This window comes from Strigops habroptila, chromosome 8 (genome assembly GCF_004027225.2).
Source record: "Strigops habroptila isolate Jane chromosome 8, bStrHab1.2.pri, whole genome shotgun sequence".
In the NCBI taxonomy this organism is placed as follows: domain Eukaryota; kingdom Metazoa; phylum Chordata; class Aves; order Psittaciformes; family Psittacidae; genus Strigops; species Strigops habroptila.
In genome coordinates, this window is record NC_044284.2 from 30,500,471 (window position 1) to 30,526,799 (window position 26,329).

The window sequence follows — 26,329 nt, forward strand, 5'->3', positions numbered from 1 at the left end:
TGCCACTCCTCTCAAAAGGAAAGACATGAAGGAAGATGGAGTGGCCTGTGGGAGCAGCAGTTTGGGATGCTCTGGGAGGGCTTTCTGGCTCTCCACCGGGGATGCCATGGTAGTGGGTGTTAAGACTGGAAATCAAATGTCCCAATGCAACAAAACAATAACTCGCAGCACACTGCACAAAACCAAAGTCCCATTTGTTTGCAATAGCCCTTAGTGTACAGCAAATAAAATAAACAGTGGAGGAAGCCAGCAGCCCCTGTGTAAATCTCAGCTCTGCCAAATACCGGCGAGGCAAAGGGTTTCTCAAACATGTTGCACAGAGGACTTGTGCCTAGGTGATCTTTTCTGTGGTGCTGAACGGCAGTGGTTGAGGATCCTTTAGAGACAGGAATATCAAAAGTCATGTTGTTTACGGCCAAGGTTTAGTGTCCATGTGTGATCTGTCCCTGGAGATGGAAGGTATGTGGGAAGAGGGAAGTTCTTCAAACAAGGCAGTGGAAATAGGAGATGCTCGATACACAACGGTAACAGGCCATCTACAGGCAGGAATGTTTGTGTGTCAGCGAGCAGATAACTCCAGATTCCAGTGTGGATGCAGTGGTTTGCATTTTTACCAATTTATTCTAAGCACCTCTTTGCAAAATTGAAATTGGAAGCCCCCTTCTTTGTTGGATTACAGACAGCCAGGAAAAAAGCACAAACTAATTAAACATGATTTATTGTGGAATTTGTAACAGTATTGGAGAGATTAGTTGCCTTTCAGAAATGCCGCTGCGGATGTTAAATCTGTGCTCTTCTCTGGATGAAAAATGACTGTGCTGTTGCACAAGTCCATAAGAAAAGTGTAGTCTGTGTTAAAGTCTGTTCCTGAGCAGGAATATTCCCTGGAGGTCCCAGGTAGCATGGCTTTGAGCAAATCTTCACAGTGCTTTTAATTGGGAAAGGGTTGCTTTCCTTGAGCTTGAAGATTAAAACATGCGGTTTCTCCAGTGACATGCTTTCTGCGTTTGATCTAAGGAATCCTTTGTTTACAAGCAAATCGTGTTGTTTGTTAGCAGATAACAGACAAAACGCCGACTACAACACCAACTGTATAAGAAACATACTTTATTTGTATTTCTAGTGGTGACAGTTTATAATGGTGGTATATACAGCAAGTTACCATTTGGATACTCTTCTTATTAAACTGCAACTATGCATAATGTTATTTGTGTAATATGAAGCAACAAACAGTTCCTAAGTAATTAAGTGTGTATTTTGTATTGTTTCTTGAAGAGGACAAAGATTGCAGCTAACACTCATATGTGTCATTTGCTTGTTCTGGCGTCTGCTTCTAGTTCCTGTAGAAGCTACTAAGTGGGGTGACAAGAAGGATTCAGTATTCTGCTGTTGTGTTGGCTTGGTTTTTTTTTTTTTGGTTTTTTTTTTTTTAGTCTGTTGTTGTTGTTTTGTTAGATTTATGATAATTGTAATGACACACTTGAATTCTCTGGAGATTAAGGTGATAGGGTTGTCTGATTAATCTATGTTGACTTAATGTACAGCTAGTCTGTGGCAGCAATGCACATACCTTAAAGCATGCTTTATATATAAGCCTCTTATAATTGCCTTATACGTAACTATGGACATTTCTATTATTAGGTCCTTACACAGGACTCTAATAATAGAAAGTGTGTGTGCGTGTGTGTATATATATGTATTTAAACATATACTTCATGCTTTCAGGAATGTTTCATATGGAATGTTGAGAAAAAAGACACTGCTCTCAAGAGGCTGCTAATAAAAACTTCAATAAGCAACATTTTTAGATGACCCTTGCCACCCTCAAAGATCCTTGGGATGTTGTGGACAGATTTCCCCATGCTTTTAACCTAAACTGGCAAAAAGAATGTGTTCTGCTTAGTTTGTAGGTAGTTCTCTGGGCCTCTGTGCAGCTGTGTCAATTTTACATGGTTGCTCCCTGTTCCTTGCTCATCCACTAATAAAATGCTAACATTTGTAATCTAAATCCCCATGTTATCTTGTGCCCCAAGTATTTCTGCATGATTCACTGTAGTGAAGTAAGATGGTGTGATCGTTTTGGACCTTGGAAGCAGAAACAGTGTGGGAGCAGAGTTGTCCTGATTTTTGTTTCAGGATCACCTTACCATTTTTCTGTAGTGTAAGATTAGTTAGCTGCTAGAATTTATTCCATTTTTTATGTCACCTTTATTGTGTTGCCTGTTCAATGACAATTCATGTAGCATAAGTGACCTTATGCTTGCTGACACTTGAGCTGATGTAGATATGTTATTAAGTATTATGCATTGCTCTTCACATGTTACTTATTCACTGATGTGGAATAATGCAGCAGAGGAAAAAAGATGATAGCATTTGTGGATAATGAAAGCATTGAGTAGGTTTCCTTCTGGTCAGCTTGTATTTCTTGCAGGTTCGTGTAATGTCATCTCATAGAGGAGAAAGGATTGCTTTCAGTGTCTTGTTACTAGCAGACATATGGCAAACAGAAGCATCACTTTATTAAGATAAATTAACAGCACAAGTGACACAGTTGGAACTGCAGAGGTTGTGGATTATTCGGAGTGTGTAATGCCTGAACTCAAAAGCGTGAGTGGTGGCTTTTGTGTGTAAGATTGCTGATAGAGGTGGTGAGATGGAAAAGCAAAAGCACAGCTTGGGCTTGACTTCCTTCATGAAGTATGTTGCTGTACTGTGTGAATTAGTATTTTGCCTTTTATGTGATATTTCAGTGTCAGGAATTAAAGGCTTAGATTAAAGTGGAAAAAAAATCCTGCTTTTGTAACAAGATAAGGCAAATTGGGATATACCATCTACCTGATTCTTCTAGATCTATTTCAAGATGCAAGTTTGAGACTCAGCTGAATATGTGCATGTGTGGGTCAGTCTGCTCTTCTAGCAGAGGGGTGGTTATATGGTTGGTGTTTTGCTTTGAGTGTTTGGCTTGGACAGTTAAAATGTTGATCTTGTTTTCCCCAGTTCTTAATCCACTTAGCACATATATCCTATTCTTCCGTGAGATACTCTAAAGCTCCGAGGAAATTATAGTCTAATTCCAGTGGATACCTTCTTATTAATGGTATTAAACATTGAAAAAGTGGGTAAAAAGTAGGTTGACATTTTTCATCAAAACATGTTGGTGCTGTTCCTCAAGTATACAATGCTGCATTTAACTGTGACTACTTTGGAAGCCATGGCTTTTAAGGTGAAAAAAATTGTTCCTGTTCAGTTGCACTGACTGAAGGATGACAACACGCTTTTTGAAGGCTGGTTTCCACTGAGTCATCCCCTGAGCTGGGCAAAGGGGCACTCAGCTGCTGTCAAATCTTCTGCTTTGCAGGTTAACTAGGAAATTGGTTTTCAAAGCATGTCTTGGGGAGGGAAGAACTACAAGTCTTGATTTTCTGATGCTGGAAAGTGTTAAAAGATGTGGCCTCTCAAAGAAAAGCAAATGAAAGAAAACAACTGTTTCTTACATTTTTACAGGATTGGCTTCTGCTTTAATGATTTTTCTTATTTCAAGAACTTCTGCTTTTCCCAGTATCCTGCTTGCCCATCCTTTCTTTAGCATGCTTATTCATTAGCCGCCCATGCTTTCCAATACTAAGATAGAGTTTTCCTTTTAATTATGTCTCTGTATGATTTATGTTCTTCTGTTGGTTGCACAGTTGTTAAAGGTGATCCTTAGCCATGCACTGAGGTTACTTCTGCTCTCATGCTCCAGACTGGGGCTCTCAATGCAGCATTTGGTGTGGCAAAAGAAACGTCCGTCCTGAGCAGTCAGTGCCATCTGACAATCTGTCTGTCTGGGGATATGAGCAACTAGATACACAATACTTAATTTGGCACAATGTTTGCTCTTTGCTGGCTTTTCTTGAATGCTTTAGATGTGGGCAAGGGAGGGGCTGCAGATGTGTGTTTGTGGCACACTGCATTCCTTTCTATCCTGTTCCTATTTGCTTCATGCTCTTGTTCATACAGTGGGTGTGACACGTGGCCTTTGCATGACTAAAAATGCAGGCATGTGGACACAGGGCTGTTGTGGATGGACGTGTTCCTCCCATACATGTGTAGTGGGGGTGTGCCCAGCATTGTAGCCAAGGTGGCTGTGTCTTGGCTCTGAGGTGGGTACAGATGACACAGGAAGGCTGTGGTGTATGGTCCCTGAGGAGTTCATAAGAGTCCAAGTGGTCTGATCTGGCAGGACCAGAGGGCACTGCTTTTGGATCATAGGTTGAGTCACTGTTGATGGTACCTGCCAGCCAGCCATGCAGAGAGAGAAAATCCATGGGTGTCTTCAAAAGCTGGTTTTAAGGAATGGGTCAGAACTTTTCTGGCTTGTTTGGTACGGGCATTCATGGATGAAGAGGGAAGGAAATGAGAAAATGGGAATGTAGTGAAGTGGCCTCATGTTTTGGCCATCATGTGCAAGAGGGGAACATTAAGGGACAGAAATGGCAATGTTGGAAGGAGTTAAGCTATGATGACTTGCTGCATTGTGAATATGAAGAGCTTAGACTTGAAGACTAACCCAGAAGCAGGCTGAGCTGCAGGAACGTTGGTGATGTTTATGGGCAAGAGAAAGGCATGGCAAAAACCACATCTTTAAAATAAAAATAAATTGTAACTGTAAGTAGCCAGTACATTAGAGAATGGTGCTTTCACTATGTGATGATAGCGGAGCATGCACATACGTTGTCTTCTCTTACGCAAGTGACCTTATGTGGAGGTGGAGAAGAAAATGGCACCAGTATCACAAATAATCCCCTGTGTAAACTGTGGAGTCTTGACAGTCTTAAGATTCTGAATCAGTCCAATAGCTGGAAGAGTGATCTGCTGCTTCCTTTGTGCACCGTGACTCTGCAGGCGTTCGGCTCTGCTCTGAAACACTCAAGCCTATTTTGTACTGGCAGGAAATGTATGTTAGATGTTTTAAGGATAAAAGGTTAATTTTATAGCAATTCCATGAATATATTGATAACATTCAGAAGTCTAGCTTGTTTGACACGGTTGTTTTCTCACTGTTTCCTAATCAGAAGTTAGTGATTTAGGTTACGGTAGATGCTCTCCTGCTCTCAGGTAATACTGATGAAAGTAACTCTCAGAATAAGCAAAAGTGAAGCATAATTTTCTGGTACATCTGTACTTCACTTGCTCTCAAGCAGGTGTGTAATTCCCACCGTGGTGCCTCATTATGTAACTTTCTATTTGTATGGTGTCCTCTGGGCTTATTTGTTACTAAACTAAGTTATGTTTTAGTTCAGCAGGACCTCAAAACAAGGACAGAAACCCAACAAACAAAAACCTTAAAAGACCAAACAAAAATTACTTCATATTTCACATTCTGATTAACTTCAGATGTTGTTGAGGTAATAGTGACTTATATTCAGAAGTCAGACATACTGTATGGATGTCACCAAACACACAGGTAATACCTTGTCGCATGACTCCTGCAGAGTACTGTGTGGCACTAAGCTGTTCCTGTAATGCTGGGAAGGTCAAGTGTTGTAACAAGGTAGTAGCTTTTGGCTCATTAACGTTTTTGCTCCTGTATCGTATGTTCCAGTTTTGCTTCATGAAGGTCTAGAACCACATTTTTACAGGAGTTGGTACAGAACAGATGGGTTACATTGTTTATAGCTGACCGTGAACTGACACACACAAATCTTATAGCTAAAGAGCAAAAAAGTAAAATTCTGAGACATATTCTGAGGCCTAATTTAAGTGTCTTCTCCCTACAAGCTCTCGTGTGTGGTGTTACATCTTTACCCTTTTACTTCTTGGTTAACAGAGCTGGGCGTGCTTATCCAGATGCTCCAGCTGCCTTGTTCAGTGGGCAGGAAATGGCGATGGGGTGGAAATTAGGCAATCCTACCGAGTACAACCAAAAGGGTCTCTGATCTTTTCCACAGCAGCCACTTCTGGCTAAAACATAAGAGTCAAGTCATTCAGATACTTCTGTAACCGCAATCTATTTAATGTACAAGGCGGCTACACTTCAGGTTTTTATGCATCTGAATAGGTTGCTTCAGTGGATGTGTGAGAGCTGCTATGTTACTGTAAAGAAATATTTGTGGATATAAAGCACTGAAGTTAGACATCAACTGTTCTGCTTCCTTTTGGCATTTCTTGATCATGCAGTCAAACAGGATGATATTATGCTCTAAAAAGTTGCTGTAAGAGTTTTTCAGTTTCTCAGACCTCATAGACTTTTATAGTGTTGTCACTGCTAGCAAATCTGAGTCCCTTCTCACCCGTCTTAATAAATCGTTATTTCTTTAGTCCCTTTTTCCTTACACTGTAGTCTAGAAAAATTTATTCATTTCAGTGCATCCTGAATTGTTGGGTTAGTGTCAGTGGACAGATGTGATTGGATAAATGGTTGAAGTATCTTCTGAAACATGAGAGTTGGGAGGTAGAAAATACGGCTACGTGAAGACAACGAAAATAATGAAGGGAATAGTTTGCAAATAGATTGTGTTATTTATGGCCCTGCCATCATTTAATATTGTCTGATGTTCTCTAAATGAAATATAAACAAATATAATAATACTCTCTCTTACATGAATGAGTTTATTGAACAGTGATAATACCACCTTTGAGCAAGTTTGATGTATCCTCATTACAGGCAGTGATTTTTCCTGCAGCTGCAAAGCTGTGGGCAGTACTGGGTAGGGATGAGGTGCTGCTTTCTGGCTATGGGTTAGCGACGTGGCAGTGGGAGATCTGACTGCAAAGCTTTGGCCTGGTGCCTGGACTAGCCTCACATGGTGAGAAGAGGTTTTGTGCTCAAGTTAGAAAGTATATGAGGATGGCAGATTGGGTCTGTCAACTTTCCTCCTCTTCTGTCCTCAGGAGAGTTATTTTGCATTAATTATGTGTATATAATTTATTTTTATAAGTGTCTTAATTACGTATCAATGTCCTGGCTCTATGGAACAAGTGAGGTTTAACTATCTTCTGGAAGTTATTTAATGAGTATTTTATATTAGCTGTGTACTGTATAAAGTATCTCTGGTTTAGCATTTGTGCACATCTCTGCTTTTTTCAGAAAATGTTTCACAACTTTTAACAACTTATGTATTTTTGAAAAATGCAAACGGTTTTACTAGATGGAAGAAGGAAAGCGACTGAACCTGACTCTTCTCTCGCCGTACACAAAATAGACTGTTGGGAGGAAGAAATGGAAAAATACCATTTTAATCTATTCCTTTCTTGTATATCAGACAAAGATTTAGTGTGGCTGCTGTGTTTTTGTGCCAACATCATTTCTTCCTGACCTTTTTGATCAATATTAGTGTGAGGGTTTTTTTAAAGTAGATACAGAGGCTTTGCTGTGCAACTGCTCACACTGTTTAACCCTACATAGTGTGAGTGTGGTCTGTTAGTGGTAATACACCCATGGAAAGTGGCATGCACCAAACGGTGGATTTTTATTTTGCTTTTAGTAGAGATGGGCAGGGAGATTAATTTCAAGTCCTTCTGGGGCTTCTTTGGGAAAACATATACATTCTGATCACCTGTGTTAGTGAAAGATGGATAAATTTGAAGTGGTAGAATTGTGGGAGAGGGTTACAAGCGTGAGTGGAGGTGTAGAAAGCCTTTATCATAAGATAAGATGGAGAAATATTTAACAGGAAAAAAGTTTCAATGAACTTTACTATCTCTAAATCCATCAGATGTAAACACTATGAAGGCATACGGGACTGTTTAAGCCAAAAGGCAGTGTCAGCAGATGAATGCACGGATGCAAGCTGTTGATAAATAAAAACTTTTTCAGAATTTGATCAAACAGCTTAGTCCAAAACTAGTCCAGCTATCCAAACAGGAAACATCTTATGGCAAGCAGAAAGACCTAACTAATTTTAACGTACAGAGCTTTATGCAAGGCTATGAAAGAATATGTGGCTGTAGTATTTTGTACAGGAATAAGGAGTGTACAAGTGACAGTACGATTTCAAGGAGGTGGAAGAACAGAAAAAGACCTTCTGTCCCAGAATATTGTGTGATGAAAATACTCAAGGCATTTGTTGCAACAGCAGAACTTATAAACCTGATCCTTACTTTTTAAATGAATTGACATAATAAAAATAGTTTTTTCCAAGTCTGTGTGCACTTGCAATTATGTATGTGTGGAGCTGTACAGCATTGGTGCTGAAACTTTGATGCGGCTGCAATCATGGTGGAATTACGCTCCTATGTTCTGTTAATGATACTCACTTTTATTGGTAGTCCTGATGTAGCATAGCTTGATGAAAAGAGGTGGGCAGCTTTCAGTGAGCTTGAACCGTCAGGTCAAACAGTAGAGGTGCTTTCTAAAACCGCTTTGCGAAAATGGTGGGTCACTTCTCAGAGTAAAGTCTGGAGGTTTGTATCCAAAACTTTACTAATGATAATCTCTAGGAAGGAGCATGTTAATTTCAGGATAATCGCAAGCTTCAAAGTAAAATCAGAATACAAGATAATCTTTGTTTATGCTTTGGCTTAGGGGAAAAAAAGAACAACCCAGGATCAGTGTTTCACAAATGTGAGTTTAAATAGTTAAAAATCAAAACGTCTAAATTTATATTGCTGATATAAGATGGAAGTTATCCTGAAATATAATGGAAAAGCTTAAAAAAAGTGAAATAAATAAGTGAATAGATAGGCAGTGCCAAAGAAGAAATGTTTTCAGTGATACAGAAAGGAAGATCTAAATTGGGTCACCTGCAACTTCAGAAGTGGCTGTAAAAACCAAATTACTAGTTATGCTTGCACCAGTACTCTGGAAAAGTACTGAAAAAATCAGCGTGTAGTGAAGGTATTATGTAGCTAATTGCTTGGTAGCTAAACTGAAATTGCTTTAATACTGGCCTGTGGTGTTCTCTTTCTCAGCAGAAGTCAGCTTTTGTCAGGCCGTAGTTAATGTTTCTTGGAGGGAGGAGGATGCGGTGAGTCCTTCTGCATCTGAGTGTTTTCTCTTACAATGAGGAGTCACGGGAACTTGTTGACAAAGCTGTTTTCTGTGATTAAACTGAGATTTTATTCTGGGGTGTTTTTTTGTTCCGAAGAGTCAGGTTTTACTTAAATATATTCCTGTTGCTGTCTCATTTAAGCTTGTGTGATGTGCTTTCATTTCTGAGCTACTTGGGGGAGAAAATTGTTTTAATCATCTTTATGTTAATGCAGAAGAACTGGGAGCTTGTTTCCATCCATCAGTGCTGTGAAGACTTTAAACAAAAGCCAAGCAAACTTCCAGATGGTTGCAGATCCTGGATCCCAGCCACTGCCCAATGCAATTCAGTACGCCTGACTCTATCATTTAACTGTTTACAAAACAGCTGTCTGCCTGGCTTATAGTGCAAACTTCGCCTTCATTAGCAGTCAGCTGAAAGAGGAAGGTAGAGCAGTGTGGTGAGGCAGGAATGGTCCCTATGGGGTCCTCAGGCTTTGGCCAAGGCTCCTTGCCAGAGATGTAAGGATTGGCTTGTGAGTTCTCCGGGGTTATAAAACGCCCAGCTGTTGGCTTTTAAAGTTGTGTGGCTGGGCAGCTGGGAACTTGAATGGGCTGGAGGATGAGCTGTATTGACAGAGGAACAATGGTTTCACAAGAATGCACACACTTACTCCCCTCACCCTGCTTTCGGGGCCATGGGTGTGCACTATCTGAAATCCTGTCACTAATTAAAAATGACAATAAGCTAGTGCATTTAAAAGTTGGGGTTTGTGATTTGTTTTGTTATTTTGGTGTGGTGGGTTTTGTGTTGTGGGTTGTTTTTTGTTGGTTGTTTTTGGTGAGGTTTTTTTGGGGGTTTTTTTGGTGGTTTTTTTTTAATTTAGAAAAGTCTCTGGCTGGGGAGTTAATGAAATGACTGGGAACAGCATCTCACATTGTGGCCACTCTCTCAATTTTAGGTGAGTTGGTGCAAAGTATATTGGAGTTCATTTTTATTATTCTGATGGGATTTCAGCCCAGGATAGAAAGAGAAGAGTTAATGTGGGCAGTAGGAACTAACTCCAAGGGGTGGAAGTGCTGCTGGGAAAACAGGAGGGTAGGAGCTGGCTGGAAGAACCTCACTGTGAATGGGCAAGATAGGGCAGAGGAAGCATCCTTGTGCTGAGCAGGGGACCTGTAGGCAGGTTGGTAGAGCCAGGAGCACAGGCAGAAGCAGTGATTTGTGTGGTTTTATTTGTTGGTGCCTGTATGTGGGTGCCTGGGTGGTGTGGTTTAGTTTCACTCCCACCCACAAATTGCTAAGCATTTCCTAATTTAGGAAGGTCCACATAAAAAAATTTGTAGTGTGAAGTTGTAGTTGTTAATGTGGACAGCCAAACAGATCCTGTGAGCTGATAATTTTAATTAGTCAGAACTGGCTGTCACTTTTAGTAGAAAATCATTAAATAAATGTTGACAAATAAACAATGTGATTGTTCCTTTGCTCTTGGTAGGTAGCAGAGCGCCTAACAGAGGTGATGCATTTCCTTATGCGCATTTTACGGCTGAGAAAACAAGACACAGAGGTGAAATAACTGGGGATACTTGTTTCTTGGGGCTTGCGGCAGTTGAGGCTGAGCAAGAATTCTTCTTAGTGGTCTGCATGTGTTGGGGGTTTCCCTCCCCAACATGAGACTTGACAAGCCTCCCAGCAGTGCCTGAGTGTGGTTCGACTACCTCTGAAAGTCTCTCCCAGAGGAGGGCTGCTGACAGCTTGGCAAAAGGGCAATAACTATTTGCCTTCTTCTTAGTATATTGTATCTGTAGGAAGTCTTTGTAAAAGGCTGACTTGTTATGGGTAAAGAGGTGAAAACAGTTTTCTTACAAATGCCAACTAAGTTTTTGCAAGGTAATAAAATTGTCAGTAGACTGTACAGCATATGCTTAATTTAGTAAGGTTACAGTTCTTTTTTAGAAAGGGTAAAGTTATCCTGGCTTAATTGTAATTTATACTTCTGGTGAGCACATAAAGTCATATTTCCATAGGAGGAGGAAGTACTGTTCACTTCCCCTGGCTGATCCCGTCTACTTCAGTAGCTAATCTTTGAATTTTTATTTTAATGTTGTGCCCAACTCTGATTAGCCTGGCTCCTGCTTCTGCTCACTGGTTCTTATTGTTCCTTAATGTCAGATCCTTGTTGACCCTGACACCATATGAATAAATGTTGCACAGCGCTAGTAAATCTTGCTGGAGTGCTACGCATCAAGCAGTTGGGTAAGTCTGCACCTATGGCATGGCTGATTCACAAATGGTGTTACCAGCTCACAGATTAAACTGTGGTCAGTTAGCTGGCCAGCTCTTCATACATTGAAGATACTTCATTTTGACTGTGTGGTGCTAACTTTTTTTACCAGTGTTGCATGGTATTAAGTCAAATGCTGGCTAAAGAGTATACACATGCTGACACAGCTATCTTTCCAACCAAAGGTGTAATCTCATCAGAGAGTGCACTTGGATTTGTTTGACAGGTCCTGTTTTATATAGAACAACAATGCTGATTATGTTCATATCTTTAAATTCCTTATCACCAGAATCCTAAATTGACGTTGGATTGTTTCATGTGAACACTGTGCCTTTCTAATGGGATGTAATTACACTGGTCATCCTGCTTCCCTCTCAGTTGGAAGATTTTGGGCCTGACTTGGCCACTGAGGTAGTTCATCAGTCTCTTTGATACAAGTACAATTTTTGCCTCTTTTGCCAAATACTGAGTGGAAAAATCTAAGTTTTTTTTTCCCTGCACTGTTAGCCCTATTTGCACTTCTGTTTTGTAGTGGGGTTATACACTATTAGATTTCAGTCCTTCCTAATTTATTTAAAAAGCAGCTAATTTTCTGTTTTCCTGCAAGTCATGATTTTTTTTTTTTTTTTTGTCTGAATTGTCTTGACTTCAGTCTTGGTTTCACTTAACCAATTTCATGTAGTTCTCATTCACTTTCATCACTGTCTGTTCTTTCCCTCCTTTAACCCTTGTTATACTGCATTATATTTAGATTGTCTTCCTCTTACCATGGGATCAGAATAGGTTTTTAGCCAAAGTTTCCCTCTTTCTCAGCTGAGGGGATGTCTTTCATAGTTGCCTATGAAACAAACATAAAAATCTAATGTAATAAATTTACTTTCACATCAGTTGTCCCTCTCACTTCTAATCAGTTGTGGGAAATTAGCTTTTGTTGTTTTAAACCTAAACTACATGATAAATCCAATTAATCTCCCCCTAATAGCGTTTGAATGCTGTGGCGATTCAAAAACTTATGGGATGACTCTGACTGATTCTGCAGAGGTGAAACTTCCAGCTGTTGGGTTTTGAGCGTGTAGAAGGCGGGAGGATAGGAAAACACTGTTAGGTTTTTTTTTTTTCCCCTCACATATCTTATATAGGTTGTATGTGTATGGTGTAGCAAAGTTTTGTTTGCTCTTGGGCTATGTTTGAATTCCCTTTGTGGTGTAAATCAAATAATTCTCTAAATATGTTGTAGGCAGTGGGGGAAGGAAATGGTTTCACAAATGTTTGCAGTACAGAACTTGGTGGATCACCTTCCTTAAGTAGTTAAACATCATGATATTAAAAAAGGAGGTGCTGCAATCCAACTCCGTTTGTATATTGAGAGATAAAATACTACAGATGTACATCGAAGTGCAAGTTAATGGCCTGATTACACAGCTCTAAGTTAGTGCTGCTACTGAAAGGTCAGTCCTCCTTCCAGTTCCATTTATTCCTATTGCTTCTCTTGGTTTGGCTCAACAAGTTAGACACCTGAATTGATCTGGAAGTCAACTTTAGCCCTGGCTGTGTGAGTGCTGTCCCAGTGCAGGCAGAGGGGCAGCAGCAGGGGTCTGGTGTGCTCTGCTGGTGCTCGCCTGGTGTTTGGCTTGCTCCAGCCTTTCCTGATCCTGCACTCACACAACCTAGCTATGGCTTTCAAGCCAAGCTAAGGATGGCATGTGATCCCTCCTGCTGCACTGGCCATGGTGTGCCTTGTTGTACCTTCTGCAACTGCTGCCCCCAGCCATGACAGCAGCTTCCTCCAGCCAATAGGGATGGTCCTGCTGAGGTACAGTGCAAGGGGTTAAATCCTTGTTAAATGGAGAAATGGTGTCCTTTACTTTGGCTTTAGCTTCTTAGTACTCATGCTGTTTGAAATCACAGTGTTAGTGATCATTCTCCTCCTCCGCTGGTCTTGCCTCTTAACCACCACCTTCCACACTAAAGGAAAAGGGTTAAGAGAAGGTAAGTGCAAAAATGTTACAGGTAAAATCTCCTAGTCTCCTCAGTGTTCTGCTGTGCACATATGGGACAGCTTAAAGAATTCCTGTAGTACACTTTAGCAAGCCATGTGCCAGTTAAAAGGACAGTTTGACTACCTGGGTTTGATTTACATTACTTGTTCTCCTTCAGTGTTCATTTTAGCTACCTGTCCCAATACCTCAGTTTCTTCCTCCTTTGAAACTGTCTCTCCTCTTTGTTTCTCATATTTGAAGAGATGGGCTTTCACATCCTCTGTATGAAAGGGTGTCAGGAAAGAGCTTCCCTTTTTCTTCTGAACAGCTTGAGGTGGAGATCTTGTCTGTCTTTATATTTACTCGCTGCAGAGTGCTTTGCACTGAATAGCAGCCACTTAGCCTTCCTGGAACAGTGTGTGCTGCAAGAACACAATGCCCCAGATCTATAGAAAGGTTGTCTCGCAGGTAGAGGTACATCTTGGCTTCTCCCATGGATAGGGTGTCCCTGGCAGTCCGCGTGACCTGCGCCTCTCCTGTGTGGTTTGAATTCTGCATTAACTCTGTGTGGTAAGAGTACCTCCTAATTGCAGCTAAAATTTGGTTTTTAATAGCTACTTAGAGGCAGAACTTGTATGGGAAGAAAGAGTTGATAGATAAAAGTTGGTCATTGTTTGTTAATGAGTCTGTCTTTTGCCAGGGGTAATTAGTGCAGCACTGATAAGAGATAAACAAAAGTTCAGACAGAATACAGCTGAGCTGTAATCTGGTAAAGCCTGAAATAGCAAAGGGTCTGTTTGACTTGAAGTGCTTGTCCACGGATCTTTTACTTCGGCCCTTAAGGGGGAAGGGATAGCGAGCTTTGAAGTGCAAGCACAACTCTAATGCTGAAATGCCACAGTATGAATGAATAACAGGAAGGTATCTATAACAGAGGTTGTATGTTGGGTTCCAGGTGATGTAAAGAACTGTTAGATTATTAACATCTCCTTTTAGTAATATCCTGCTTGGAAATCTCAGCTACTAGGATGCATCCAAAAATGATGTATGGAGCAACACGTAATGAAGTCTGTTTGGTTTTTCCACCCAAGAATGTAGCCCTTGGGTCATGTTTCCCTATATGTGTCTGTATATATATAGACAGAGAGAGGTCTGCCCTTAAACAATGGGCTTAACTTAATTGAGTGCAGCTGAGCTTACACAGGTTCACCTACACTATGGCTACATTTGCACTTGCTGTTGTTCTTCACTTGCATCATTGGAGACTTGGTTTCAGCAGTAGGCTTTGTCTTGCCGAAGGGTGGGGGAATAATTTAAATGTAGGCATGAGGGAGAGCTGGGATTCCGGACGTGGAACAGGAAGGTCTGTGTAATGCAGAAGGAATTCCAAGCATCTTTTTGGTTAATTCTATTTTTCAGAGGACTGCTAATGTGTCTTGATGCAAACTTGCATGTCAAGTGCAGCTCAGGCTTTCTTGATTATTTCTAAAAATGGTTTTCTGAAGTCTTCCCAGAAATCTTTCTGAATTGCCAATAATCACACTTAAGACAAAACAACTCAAAAAAGTCAATCTTTTTACCTTTATTATGTTAATTAAACTACTGTTAATACCTTGGCAAATACTCCCAACACTGTATCTACTTTACTCCAAATGAAAAAGAGCCCTGATCCCACCTGATTCAATCAAATTTATGCTTTCCTACTCAAGGACTGAATTTTACTGGGCTTGGTATACTTCACTGAAAATGCTTTATTTTTCCTAACAATTGGTTTGATTTTATAAAGAAAAACATATTTCCACAATATTTGCAAAAGCCTCAACAGCATTCCTCAGTAAGTTGTACTTCTGCTGTTTCCAGGAGACACAGAAGGATTTTGGATGCTAGTTGTTTGTTACCAAAGTAGTGGTATATAATTAAATTATATATCATATATATAATTAAATTATTATAACTAAAAAGCAACCAACCTAAAGCAACCAACCTAAACCAACTTGTCAGAAATGGACATCAGAAATGTCCATTATATTTGGCATTTAATTTCTATGGAACTGAATTTGGAAAAGTATCCAAAGGGACTTTATGTCCTCTGAAATGCTCCATTATCTTTTCTCTTTCCCTCACCTTCCTACAGATGCTCATTTTCTGTAGTGATTATTCAATTTAGAGTAAAAAGTGGGATTTTGACAAGTGTACAGGTAGCCTTTTCTCTGATTCACACCACAATAACTTCATCATTTTCAAGATATTTGTCCCTAAAATTGTTAAATTTCTAAGATATTAAGATAATGTTGTCAGTGATCTGATAAGCTTCAATTGCTTGTATTAAGATTATGACATTCATGACTGATGTCAGCCGATAGTGTTAAAGAACCCTTTGAGGGGCAAAGAAATGCAGTAATGGGGATGGAGCTTTCTGAAGAAGTTTTCCCGTGATGAACTAATATCTCTGTACACTAGCTTCTCAGTAGGCTTAATGGTCTACATTGTGGCTGCCTCATCCCTGGAAGTGTCCAAGGCAGGTTGGGCGGGTTGTTGAGCAACCTGGTCTAGTGAGAGGTGTCCCTGCCCATGACAAGGGTTGGAACTGGATGAGCTTTAAAGTCTCTTCCAACCCAAACCAGTCTATGATTCTGTAATTTTGCAGATTGAGACTCTGCTTTGAAAATAAAAGCTGAGGATACAGGAGAGTATACAATTTATGTGAATATTGGAGGAAAACTCTAAAACCTTCATTTTTTTGATGTCATGTCTTTAAATTAGTTTTGTTGCATAAAATTGTCTTGGAGAAAGCCTTGAATCTTGTGAATTTGGTTCAAGTTTGCCAATTAACTTCACTGAACTGAAAAGATTTCATTGAACCTCACCAGAAAGATTTTAACCATTGTGTTTAGTTTCTTAACATTTTTTTTTTTTTTCTCTTCATTATTACTCAGCAGTGGTCTTTAGCTGGATTGTTTGGATTAAATTAGGATTTTATAGCTCTGTATTGTGTTGTACACTTAAGTTGATGCTATATAATTAGACACTTCATTTTGCTTCCATTTGACATCTTTTAACTAATTAGTTACTTGGGTTGCTTTATTTTGCATTACTTTATTTTCAGTTGATTAAGTATTCTTACTTACTTCTCTAAGGGTACGAAATTAAGAACATACTAATTGCACAATGATTTTGGCATGTGTAGGTTGCCTCGGTGTCACCTGAGGACAAAGACTTCTCTGCTTACATTGCTGGCTCTTTTCCCTCCATGCCTCGTGGGCAGATGTGTCAGAGCAGACACTGTGCTCTCCAAATTCTATTCCTCACTCCTGCAGCCTAGTCAAAGCTTGTTGGCAATGTCTAATGTAGGTACTCACCCTTGGAAACTGCTTGATCTCAGCTTTTAAATGTTCGGACCCACTAGCTTGAGTTTGGAGGATTGGTAGTGGGACAGCAGAGTGACCTCAAAGGAGTGAAGACCGAAAGGTATCATGTATCCAACAGTGTGAATTCTGCCTAGAAACCAGTAGGCTTCATCTGGGAGCTGTCACAAGGTGAGTGGGCAGTTGTGATGCTCTCTGTTGCTGATTTGAGTAAGTTTTCATTGTGGGTATTGAACATCAGAGAAGTAATCCTGTGGCTATGAAATATTTGAGTGTAATGTTTCTAAAAGCAAGTTTCCTCCAGGCATTGAGTGCTCTGGAATAAACGTGACTTTATTATGAAGTTCTTGCTCTAATTTGTGAGCAGATCAAGAGGTAGTTTGTTTGGATTTTGGTTTGACATCACTTACTGATGTGAGGGACTGAGTAGGATCTAACCTGTGCCAGCTAACAAGGCCAACAGAAATGAGAAAAAACACTACAATTTTACTTTTGTTGCTGCAGTGCTGTCTGAAGCCTGAGTGTGTCCAAGCACCTGGTGTTCAGACAAGATGCAGATTTCTTGAGCTGTTTTTCAAAAGGAATACTGCTTTTATGAAAACTGGGTCTGTGGCCATAGTTGATTAAATATCTTTATGGGTACTCTGCCACAAGAGGAGGTGAAGGAGGTTTCTCTTGTGAAAGAGGTGATTTCTCTCGTCTATTCTGTGTAGTGGTTTAAAACTGTATCTGTATGTTTATATTTAACTGTATTAATAAAATCCCCTCTGTGAGTTTGTGCTAAGGGTGGTCTCAAAGTACCTAGTAGGGGGACAGCTCTGGATGTTGCGATGGTCATTGGGTGTTGAGTTCCGCATTGCACTAGGTCAGCCAGGGTTGGGAGAGTGTTCACGTGTACGTGCTATTGGGACACAAGGGTCAGTAGATGGGGACGTTACCTTGTAATGGGTCTTCTGTGGCCGTAAGCTTGTCAGTTGTTGCAAGTATAATTGACAGAAATGAGAATATCCTTTGGCTAAGGCTGTATTAAAACACTCTAAACCACTCTGAAAAGCATGATCATTTATAGAGTACTAAAAATGGTAGCTGGTGTTACTCTGAAGTCTACAAATGGAGCATTAGCCCCCAGTTCTCTCCAGTGAAACCACAGTGATCTGATGTTCTTATGAAAACGAGATGTATTTAAATAGAGACCAGCAAAGATGTCAAGTGGAAGTACTATTTATTACTGAGGCTAGATTTGGATGTCTCTTTATTAGAAAAATAATAAACATCGCTTACAAACCTTTAGAGAAGTGTATTTTAAAAAGATCCAAGTGTCATAGCTGCAATTTTGTGCTGTCAGAATTTTTGTTGTTTTTTTTCTTGAAATGCTTGCTTTCTTTCATTGTACAGCTGCCCCCGTTCCAGAGATGGCAACCTTGGCTTTACCACAGCTGCTCCTCTGCATTTAGCTTTGGATGTTGGCTGTTCTCCTCAAAGGAAGAGACAGCAAGCTACTGAAGTGTCAAGAGTGCGCTAGAAGGATGGAATCCTCATTTTAATATGAGTGATTTTTAAGATTTGGCTGCTTTTGGTTAAGAAAGGCAGCTACTGGCTGCTGAGAAAGTGTTAGACGTGAATCAACTTGGATATTTGTTTTGTGGGGCTTAAAGCTGGTCAAGCAGGGAAGGGTTGCATAGTAGGTTATGATGTGACTGACTATCCCTCAGTATCTACACTATGTAATTTAGGTGACTTCATTAAAAACTTAAGGTTTCTGTACAGTCACTGGTACCCCAAAAAGCCCAGTTCTGAATGTGTTTGGTTCTGAGTTGGTTGCATGGGGAGGTGGGATAAGCAGCAGGGGCTGCAGCACCAGCCCCCTGCCAGCTGCTTGAAGACCTGTCAAACTTTTGTTTACAGCCACGTGCCTATTACCATAACTTTTGGTCCATTTTGGTGAATGAACTGTCTCTGTAACGAGGGTGGCTGATGGAGCTCCCTGGCATGGAGCTGCTGCCCTCCTGCCTGTGCTGCGGGCAGCTGCCTGCCACAACTGGGATTTGGCTCTGCAAATGGGACAGGATGTTTGCTTTTGTGGAGTGCAGTTGTTGAGGAAATTTAAACAAAGGGATCGTTTGAAACGCCAAGCCACCTTAATCAGATTAGGCCCTTAAGATGAGGGTTGTGGGCATAGTTTAAAGCACCTTATCAGGAGAGGTTGGGAAAGGATGTGCTCTTGATACCCAGGGTTGCTTGGAAAGCAGTGTTGCGTCACGTCTCTTTGGACTGCAGTGTGACAGCAGGGTTGAATACGGATAAAAGGGAAGTTTGAAGGAGCTGATTTATCTGAAGGTGTGAGGCTGCAACCACTGTGGGGAAATCTGGGGGGATTCTGTCCAGCTCCCACAAGGCATTACACACCCGATCGCACACCAAGAACCAGTGTGCTCGATGACAGATAAGAAGGAATGCACAATATTTTAAGTATCATAAAGCTGGATATCCTTTGCGCAGGAAATTTCCTGTCCACAAGAATTTATTTTTCAACAGAAAAATCCACAAAATGGAAGGGGGGGGAGGGAAACTTGCACATCGTAGAAGATACGTTTCTAATTTTTCTGTCTCAAGTGAAGAAATAGGAAGACTTTGGAGAACAGAAAACCACACACCCTTTATGTAGTGGTAAAATACCAGTATGCCTAGTTGTGCATTGAATATTCATTGATTTGTGTTTATCACTGTCAGCAGTGTACAGCAGTTAACCATTAGATTCTTTGAAAAAGACACTTTTGAACATTGCGATTAAAAAGGCGTTTACTTCCAAGGGTGGCTGAGTCCAGGGGCAGCTGGAGCAGAACCCTCCAGACTGACTTCCACCAGGCTCTGTTTCACATTTGCCTTTGCATTCATAATGAATTACAGCCTAAATCATAAAGCAGGGTTTAATTGGTGATTTGCGATCTGGTTAATCCCATAGTGAAAGTAAAGTGTACTTTACTAAAGCAGCACTGCTGCTGCCTGCTCCCTCATTGACTGCAGGGTTTGCTTACAGTGCGGCGGGGTCAGCAGCCACTGGAGCAGCAGAGGAGTGCTTGTAGCTTCCTGCTATGAAAATACTTTTGTAAGACTGTATATGCTTCCTTCTGTAAACTTCAGATAGAATTCACTCATTCAGATAGAATGATCTCATGAATGTGGCTGTGTATTCTGGGATAGCTGTTGCTAACAAAGACCTACAGCTATTAAATACAATGAGAATTTATTGTTTACCAAGATTTTTTCCTTTTGTGTTTGGAATAGTTTTTTGTGGTTGGTTTTTTTTTTTTTTTTTTTTTTTGTGTGTGTCTATGTTTATAGCAACAAGTGTTTTCATAAAGGATTCATTTGCCTGTAGACATAACTAAAAGTTAGCAAGATATATTTACTGATTCAGTAAAACTTACACAAAGAAGGCAGTGTAATGAAGAGGTGAGGCGTTAACGAAGTACGCCTTCCTATCTTCCCTGTGGTAATGAAAAGAGAAAAGAATTTGGTAGATATGTGGCGTTCTTAGGGTTTACAGCTGGACTTTGTTTTTGGAAATACAAGGATTATGGTGTGTGTTCTATTTCTTAACCTATTTTCTCTGCATTCCCAGCACCAAAGAGAAGGCTTTCTAAAACAAAGCTAAACTTACCATGCTGAGATTGCGCTTTTTGAGGCTGGAGTAACATGTTCTAACAGAAATCCCAGTTGATGAGAACATTTTAGTCGTGGAATCTTTGGTATGTGCCAGTGGCAGGAACTGCACTCCCTGGTACGCTGCGCTCTTCTTGAAGCAAGTATGTGTAAGGCTTTGGGATACAGGCCCGCTGTGCTTAGAGAGTGAAGAACGCCACCGTTGGCCTACAGTTTTTTGTAGCAGGTTAAATCTAGGAAAAAGAGAGGGAGAAAGTGAGCTTTTTCTCTTCACCACTTTGCTTTAAAGTCTTTAGTAATTCTTTGAACTTGCTTAATTTTCAACATGGTTTAAGCATTCTAAGGATTTAAAGATAAATGAAGGTAACTATACCCATCATGTAGATGAACGCGTATGTATGTGTGTATATGGGCATATCTCGTAACTTATGTGATGATCTTAAACCTCTGTGATTAGATATGGGGAGAGTAAGACCCTGAATGTAGACTACAGGAGATAGAGCTGCCAAGGGAAGCTGTAAAAGTAACTATCAGATTTATCTTACTGATGAACAGTGGCCTGATGCTATTGTACTAAATGGACCTCCCCCCTTGTTTTATTTTTGGGCCACTGGCATGCCTTTAAATGCTGAAATTTGGGTCCAGCATAGAATTTTATGCACCTGTTCTACATCTTGATATCTTCTCACCACTGATTAGGTTTTTTGGATATGGTTTTAAAAAATCTTTTTGTGACCTCCATCTTGTGTTTGACTGTGTGTGATACTAAATTTAACATAAAGTCCAAAATAAATACTTTATAATTTTGGCTGCTATACCCATTTATATTTGGGATAGGGACCTCACTTGCTTTAGTTCTTCATTACTGGTTTCCCAGCTGCTAAGAAACTTGATGACAAATGTGTATGGCTGTTACAGGATCAGTTATAGACCTGGCAGCTGGCATATAATGCATGTTGCATATTAAACTGCACTAAATCACGCTTTTCCCATAGTAATACTTCCTAGAGAGAGCAGGGTGACTTCTGAGAGTGGATTTCCAGTCTGCTAGCTGGTTTAAAAATTATATTGATTTACCAGCTAAGTAGTTCTGCTGTTAGATACCACCATGCTTCTGCATTTTTGATCAGTTTTCTGTTAATCTTCATGAATTCTTAATCCTTTTACAACCCAATGATGCTTCAGCATTCGTGATATCAGCAGAATGCTGTCAGTGGTTGTACTACTGCTTTATTATTAGCTTAAGTACTTTCTCCAAATTTAACGGATAGGAGACTCCACCCACTTGTGTTTGTCACAAGAAGGAAACTACTAGTAACAAAGCAACTTTCCTTAATTTAAGCAATTCAAGAAGTGTTAAAAAAGATGAAAGCTTTCAAGACTTATGTACCTCAGTGTATTCTTAATAATAAATGTTCTCTGAATGTTTATATCTGAATACATGTGAGAATGAATATGTCATACATTACTTCTAACTAAGTATTCATCTGAGATTTCTGCACCACTAATGTATATGGATGAGAAGGAGAAAAAAACAGAGCATCCACAGTCTCTTCAGCTACAAAGACAAAAGGTTGTAGCAGGTTGAGTTTTTGATTGAAATTATAATAAATCTTGTTCTGCTCTTCCTTGAACAGAGAAGACACTGAGAGTGAAGTGATTCGTAATGGTGCCGAATTTCGTATTATTAATTTTTGAGTATTTTAAACTGTAGTGAGCAGTGATTACTTCTTGGTGTAGAGCTGTAGCACTCACTTTTAAATGTTGTGCTCTAAGAAGTTGCTTTATGAAGTGTAAGATATCTCTGGCACCTATGGGATGGTGAGGAGGTACACCCAGAAATCTGTGATTTATTCATAACAGGGCTTGATGCAGCAATGCCTAGGAACACAGAACAGGATTAGAGAGAAATCTTTTGGTTGAAGTTTCATCTGGGGCAATGGAAAAAGTTAGTCAGAATTCATCAAGGATGAAGGAATTTCCTTAGTGAGCATCAGGAGGAAGATGCTGAACAGCTGTTTGGTGTTGGGGGGTTTCTCTCCCGTATGCTCCATTGCTGCACACTCATCAGCAGGTTAAAACAGCTCCAAACACCTGGACTGTCTTTCTGTATCAACCTGGAGTTTGACTGGGGGCTAGAGAGAGCAGCGGGAGGAGGAATATATTCACGTAAAAGAGAGTGGGAGTGCTTTTTTCTACATGGGTCCATTACTATTGAGACTCTTTATTAAAATTGTTGCATGGACATGTCATCTTCCTTCCCTGCCCCAAGAAGAACATGCTATGGTATAGGTAGAAAACAATGTCAGTTAGTTTTACTTATTTTTTTTTAAACCAGGTATTAGCATGTCAAATGACGGAAAAAGATGTACCCTCCCTCTAGAAATTAGGGACCAAATGCAACCCACTTCAGTCTCTGAGACCGGTGAAGTTTTTTGCTGGAAGAACAAGTGGGGTTAATGAGGAGGCTTTTGTCACTGATTAACTGGGTACTGTATTGTTAAGGTGGGTATCCGTATGGGCTCTGCTCTGCTGAGCGCTGCCAAATGTGACTGAACTGGGTCAGAATGTAAATATTAAGGAATTGAGATTGTGCTGTACTTTTGGCGATACCGCCTGGGTGTTCCAGTTTATTCACACAAACTGTGTGTGCCTTGATAGTGCTCTCTTGGTGGTTAAAGTAGTGGAATAAAATCTTGTTGGGCCACATGTCAGTTATAGCGTTCAGGTAAAACTGAGCGCAACGAAATTTCACGGGGAAAGCTTGTTCCTTGCCTGCATCCTGTGCTAATGCCGTGAGGCTGCCTGCAGAACCCTGCAGGCTAGCTCCTGGTTTTGCTGGTATTTTGAAGTTTCTGCCTCCAGTGCTGAAGATAAACTGCTGTCAACCCCTATTTTAATTTTTAAAACGTATTTATATACATATATACCATATTTCTATATTTGATGTGGCAATCGTTATAAGAGGACATAAACTTTGTATAATGTTCTTTGCTCCATCAGGATTTCTGTGAATTTCTCTATTGCAATAAGCAAAGTGAGGGCTGTGTCCAGGAAAAGCTGAATATTGAAGACTGTCAGGACATGTGGTGAAGTGTTTATGCAAGGTACAGTAGAAAATGTTTTTAAAGAATTAGCCTTTCTTGTAGGTTCAGTCTTTTTCTCGCTTGAATTCCTTCAACTTCAGTTTTGAGAGGTTCTTACATTTGAAGGACTTACATGTTTTGTGGTCATCTCTTTATTGGAATTCTGTAGATGAACTGTGTGTTATTTGTACCTCCTCCCCAACCCTCCAAAACTACTTAGTTTTTTTTAAGGTCATTTTCCCCACTCCTGTATGCTAACCAAGTCAAAGTCCCTTTCTTGAAATTCAGTTTTGTATATTTTAAGATGTAAAGCTAGTTTTTTCTCTCCGTTTCTGAAACACTTCAAGTTTTGAATTCTAGCTAGAATTATAAATGAAATATTTTGGGGACAATGCGGGGGGTGTTTATGCTTCTTTCTAGAAAGCTGCAATCTTGTGAATGGTTGTTGTTAGAGGTTTTTCTCTGTCAAAATGATTTTGTTTAAAAGGACCCAAAGATAAACTCCAGTTTTATTTTTCACATGCTGCTAGTCTGCTCTGGGGCTTGTACAATGGAGCTACCCCCTGTTTTTAAGTAGCAAGCAGGTTGTTTATGCCAACTTGGGAAAAGAATGAAGTTTACATTATGAAAATGAGTGGAGCAGAGAAAGAACAAAGGTGTTTTGGCCAGGGCCTGTAGTACTTCTTTCCACTGGCTTGGCTCCGGGGCTGAATGGGAAGTGGAGTGATCTTGCTGCATGGCTTTGTGACTGCCATCTGCCTTTGCTCAGCCCATGCAAGGTGCATGCCTGTTTGTCATGGCCTCCCATGTTGGTAGTGGTGGTGTGAAACATTCCTGAGACAAATACTAAATAACTTTTGGTAGCATTTTTGGCTGGGAGTGCTCTCAGCATGGGTTTTGACAGCAGCATGCTTTCGGCAACAGGCGGGCCAGGAAGTTTATGGTTCCCTGCTGTTCTGCTGGAATAGTGTGTTGCATCTGTGGGGCTGGGGATGCTGTTATGGAGCCAGGGAGAGGGAGGGATGTACTTGTGTATCTCACAGTGCAGAAATAAAAGTGCATTTGTCTTAAGTCAGGAACTTTTTTTTCTCTCAAACAAAAACCCACTGATGCTCAGGAAGGCCAACCTTTGCATGGTTCACCTCTACACACTACAATTTCTTCCTTTCTGTGGATTTCTTTAATGTATTTGAATAGACTCTAGACTCTTGCACTTCTGAAGTTTGGTATGCAGCTATGGAAATGAATTTATTCAAGTGTAACAAGGGAAAATGAAACAGCAGTTACATGTGGCATGGAGCTTGAAAGTTGGTTTGCTTTCTGCTGCTTGTCCGTTTAAATTTTTTGCTTGACTAGAATTGTGTCATTTAAAGGATGCGGAAAGGTAACTTTAGTTTCCTGCCTTTAATTGACTTCCTTGGAGCTGTGTGTGGTTGTATCAATAGGGAAACATAAAGCAGCATAACTGACCCCCTTTTCTTATTAAATAATAAGTTTGCATTAAAAAATTACTGCAGTTTGACTGTGGAGATATTTACCTTCCTTTACCTAGCTCAACTTCTAGTTCTTATTATTGTCTTGTATATGTGCCTCTCGATGTTCCCAAAAAGATGTCCTTTTGCTTTCCTTGATGCACCTTAATTATTATTTATCTTTAAAATTTTACTTTCTGCAGAGTTGTGTGGGCTACTTAGTGCATGAGGGCTTGTCTCCCAACACCCAGCAGTGTTGCCCCCATTGCTCTCTGGGCACGGGTGTCCATGGGTGTCTCATAACGCACCTGAGCTGCCTTTCCTGAAGATTCAGTTTTTATGGGAGCCTGCAGCTTAATGCTGACTGTTTTATTCTAAATGGAGTCTGTTTAGGCTTGGATGGTCACAACTATGTCCTTCAAGTTTTTGGGAAACAATAAACTCTGGGTATCCATCTGCAGACCTAGTGTAAGAACACATTGTTTTCTTGCTTCATTTCCTCCCCTTTTTTCTCTTATTTTCCTTTCAGCCTATGCTCGTGGTAACAGCAAGTTGTCATAATGTTTTCTCCTGTTTTGGAGCTAAAAGCAGTAAGGTAGAATATTTTGGATGATACTTTGTAGTTAAAACCCCCCAAAGAACCAAAAAAGATAGATGGCCTTTAGATTGGCTCTTTCAGGGGTTATTCCTGAAGGAGCCTGGCTAGCAATGGCTGTGAACTGGAAGGTGTGTGCTGTTTTTTCTAGGATTTAGGAGGATTCTCAGCAATCTTAAAAAATCTTTTATTATGTGAAAAAAAATTAGTGTAAGGTGTGTTAATCACCTTTTAGTACTGATACTACCTTTTCGTGTTCTGCTAACGCTGAAAGCCATAGCATCAAAGTCAAGAGGTGAAATATTAGGGGGAAGTTCAAGTTAGATATAAGGAAGAAGCTCTTTACTGTGAGGGAGGCGAGACACTAGAACAGGTTGCCCAAAGAAGTGGTAAATGCTCCATCCCTGGCAGTGTTCAAGGCCAGGTTGGGCAGAGCCATATCGGGCAACATGGTCTAGGGTGAGGAGTCCCTGCCCATGGCAGGGGAGGTTGGAACTAGATGAACTTGAGGTCCTTTCCAACCCGAACCATTCTATGATTTTAACGAACAAACACTTTTAACGTAGTAATGAGTAACTCCTATAACTAGGATTTATAGGATTGGGGTTGTTGCCTTTTAACTGCACCCAGGGCACACAGAGGGGAGAGCATCTATCTCCCTGGCACTGTGCCACCGTGCCTTTCAACCAGCACTGCTGGGTTTGCTGCAAATTTTAAGTGATGTTGGTTTCACATTTCATAATACAAGTTGTCTGGTACTTCACTGTGTTGCTTATTATCAAAGAAGAATACCAATTTATTTTTATTCATAATAACTTTTGGCCTCCCATTGCCTGAATGAATTGGCAGAGCGTGGGAATTAATTTAGTTAGAAAGGTGAGGACTCAGAATTACATTGGATATGGACAAGCTGAGTGTTGGTAACCCCACTGGA

The 26,329-nt window shown here is 40.3% G+C and overlaps 1 protein-coding gene across 1 annotated transcript in view; it reads left to right on the forward strand.

Annotated features, from left to right (window-relative positions):
* Positions 1-26,329, forward strand: part of FNDC3B (fibronectin type III domain containing 3B) — a 206,782-nt gene that overhangs the window by 3,009 nt on the left and 177,444 nt on the right. The gene's annotated exons all lie outside the window — the stretch shown is intronic.